Consider the following 4,121-nt stretch of genomic DNA (forward strand, 5'->3'; position numbering starts at 1 on the left):
TAAAGTGGACGGGACCTGCAATAGTCATTGATAGTCTCTTCAGGTGAGCAACTGAAGAGACTATCAATTAATATTTTTGATTGACATATGACCTGCAATGATATATATTAGAGGATCGCACACCTGAAAGCAGCCAGTTGGCAGCTTCAAAGCAAATTGGTACCAGTGCGTACGTGACATAGTGTTTATTTGGACTTGTGTTTCTGACTTCTGACCAAAATGAGAATATTATATTTTTCATTGTTTCTACCCTATCTGAGCTATTGTGTTGAAGTATGGGGGAATACATACGTGACTAATATGAAACCATTATATTTATTACAGAAGAGAGCGCTTCGAATTATGCATAATGTTAAATATAGAGAACACACTAATAATTTGTTTATAAAATCGAAATTGTTAAAACTAGAAGACATAGTGAAATTACAGACTTTAACTATTATGTTTAGGGCGAAAAATAAAACACTACCTCTTAAGTTACAAAGTTTATTTGTATTGTGTTCAGAAAACGGGGACGGCAGAAGGAAGTTTTATTTTAAGCACCGGTTTGCTCGAACCACGCAAAGGCAAATGTGTCCAACAGTCATAGGCATAAGAAACTGGAATTCTCTCAGTGATCATCTTAAGTGTTGTATAAATGTTTCTCAATTTAAAATCTGCTATAAGAATAAAATGATAAACCAATATGAAGAAGTTGAAAAGAATAGAATTTAATTGTAGAAAAATGATCCTTTTAGTTTGATATTTAGTGGTATTGCTCATTGTTGAGTATATTGTTCTGTTTGCTTTGTTTTGTTTTGTTATGTGCAGAAAATTGTCATAGTGTAATTTTGGTTGCCTACTTGTATTATCACAGATAGGGGGCAGGTATCAATAAGAATTTATTCTTCTTCCTGCTCCTTTTCATGCATGGAAACAGTGTTACTTTAATTGAAAGGAAGGTTGTGTATGGGAATGCATTACTACTGTACCATGTGTGAAACAAAAAAATAAAAAAATAAAAAAAATAAAATAAATTATTCTAATTCTATCAACTATCACCAAACCTTTGTGTAAAGTATCTAGTTTAGCTAGAATGATCTAGATTGCTCCACTTTATATACTTTTTTGACAAATTTCAAATAGGAGCACAGGCAGTTTACCTGAGTTTTAAAAATCCAGTGAAGCTGAGTCCTAAATTAAAGTACACTAATACCAAAGCAGTCAGAAAACAATAGTTTCAAATGGTAAAGGAAAACCATAGAATCTACACAAGAGAAGTCACCATGAAACAATGACTTCAAACATTTGCTTTTTTGTTAGGAGACTTTTTTGTGTGTATGTGCTCTTATGTAAAAGTTCTCCAGGCTCACTGAAGGTCTTTCAAATTCGTTCTGTAAATATTTCATGTTGGTGTCCGCAACATTATTTACTCTGGTCCAAATCAGTTGATGAGTTTTTAAACTAAACCTTTTGGTGATTTGGTTTCTTTTCACACAGAGAAAAAGTAAAGGCAATTTAACAAATTTGAAAGTGAATGTCAAGAGTTTGGAACCACACCACCACCTTTGAAGGGTCTTGTTTTGGTCCACAGCCAAGTGTGATTACTGTGTTCATACCTGCACAAATGAACACCACTAAGGGGAGAAACAAACAAGTACCAAATTAACCAGTTTTGTGTTGACACATAACACACAACAAAGAAACACTGTATCTTAAAATGCGAGACATAATACTGTACTTTTTCATCAACAAGCCGTTTCCCAAAAAGCTCTTAGCTGAAACCTTTGCATATCTCAACATGGTGTCCAGTGTGTCCTTAAATGTTTGAGGAAACTGGCGAAGAGGAAGGCAAACAAATAAGTGGCAGGTCTAAAAAACACACACCTCAGTCAAAGTCTGGACACAGCTTCTCATTTAATGGTTTTTCTTTATTTTTACTACTCTCTAGATTGTAGATACATACTGAAGACATCAAATATATGAAGGAAAATATATGGAATTATGTAGCAAAAAGAATTGATAAATTTGTCATATATTTTACATTCTTTAAAGTAGCCAACCTTTGCTTTGTTGACAGTGCTGCAAACTCTTGGCCTTCTCTCAATGAGCTTCATGATGTAGTCACCTGAAATGGCCTGTATTTATATAGCGCTTTACTAGTCCCTAAGGACCCCAAAGCGCTTTACATATCCAGTCATCCACCCATTCATGCACACATTCACACACTGGTGATGGCAAGCTACATTGTAGCCACAGCCACCCTGGGGCGCACTGACAGAGGCGAGGCTGCCGGACACTGGCGCCACCGGGCCCTCTGACCACCACCAGTAGGCAACGGGTGAAATGGTTTCGCTTTACAGGTGTGCCTCGTCAGGGTTCATTTGTGGAATTTCCTGCCCTCTTAATGGAGTTGGGACCATCAGTTGTGTTGTGTAAGTTAGTACACAGCTGAGTACAAAGCCTTATTTGACAACTGTTAGAATTTTTATTATGGCAAGACCCAAATAACTAGGTAAAGAGAAATGACAGTCCATCACTACTTTAAGAACTGAAGGTCAGTCAGTCTGGAAAATTGCTAAAACTTTGAATGTGTCCCCAAGTACAGTCGCAAAAACCATCAAGCGCTATGACGAAACAGGCTCACATGAAGACCGCCCTGGGAAAAGAAGACCAAGAATCACCTCTGCTGCTGAGGATAAATTCATCCAAGTCACCAAACACACCTCCAGCCTGTGTTAGGGCTACGGAGAGTGACGGAGAGATGAACCAGAAGACCTGGCATCTACAGTCACCTGACCCAAACCCAGTGGGGATGGTTTGGGATAAGATAGAAGCACTTGTTGGCAAAAGGGCCAACAAGGGCCAACAAGTGCTCAGCATCTCAGGGAACTCCTTCAAGACTGTTGGAAAACCATTTCAGGTGACGACCTCATGAAGCTCACCAAGAGAATGCCAAGAGTGAGCAAAGCAGTAATCAAAGCAAAGGGGGGCTATTTTGATAAGAATCTAAAATATAAAACGTGTTTCTTTTTGGTTTACTGGTTTACTGTCATGAAAATATAGAAAAATAATTAAATGAGAAGGTGTGTCCAAACTTTTGACTGGTAGTGTATGTGGAAGACCATTTACTTAGAAGGAAAAAGAAAGAGGTACAGCTGGCCCTTCAGTTGATCCATCTACTGTTTGTTTTCCTAATTTATCAGTTGGCAATCTTTTGTTATGATGAGTCCCGATGAGAGGAAACAAATATACACAAAGTAAGAAACAAAGGAAAGAAAGTTAACTGAAGTACTCACAGTTGCACTGTGATGAGTTCATTTAGTTCTGGCTTTCTCTTACTCCCTGACTTAACAAAAACACACAGAAACACCCCAATAAAGGCTTCTAGTTTCTAATGATGCAGTAAACACACCAGGTTTCCACCACGTTCTGAGCTTCTCCTTGATCTTTTTATATGCAAGAACCTGTTGCCGCCAGCAACACCAGCCCCAGTGAGAGTGCACACATGTACAGGTAGTAAAATCAGCTCCAGTGCTTTTTGTTTGATGTTTGTTAGTCCTGACCTGAACACAGCTGGAACAGTAGCACTGATAGAAAAATACTAAAGATTTTATCCTGTTAACATTTATTTAATATAGATTTGCATTTTTTAATTTCCCAGTTTACCATCAACAAGTTGTATAGAGAGCACAGTACAGCTATCAGTCTTATATCTGTTTATGGTTATCCTTAACATCTTTACTTTGAAAAAGACTTTTAAAAAGCCAGCAATTACAAGTTAATTATATGTTTAATTACTGTCTTTTTTTTTTTTCAAGTTAATGCATTTAGCATTTTTTTAAAATCATATTTAATTTAAGTATTGCAAAACTACAAAGTAGCAGCGACACTGCAATGATCAATGGCAACTCTGCATTCACCAACGAGCTGAACGAGTTCTACGCCCATTTCGAGGTTAGCCAGGCAGCTAGTGCTGACTGCAGCCTGAAAACAGAGGACGGTCACATCATCCGCGAGGAAAGGGGGACCAGCATCGGGTAGCACGACATCCAAGCTGAGAGTGAACACCAGGAACGTGGCGGAACCAGGCAGCATCATCAGCCATCTGCTGCGTTGCTGTGATGAGCAGCTAGCAGGTG

Source organism: Aulonocara sp. 'chitande type north' Nkhata Bay, linkage group LG4 (assembly GCF_057382095.1).
Source record: "Aulonocara sp. 'chitande type north' Nkhata Bay isolate Kocher_YH1m ecotype deep benthic linkage group LG4, A_spYH_male_GT1.1, whole genome shotgun sequence".
Taxonomy (NCBI): domain Eukaryota; kingdom Metazoa; phylum Chordata; class Actinopteri; order Cichliformes; family Cichlidae; genus Aulonocara; species Aulonocara sp. 'chitande type north' Nkhata Bay.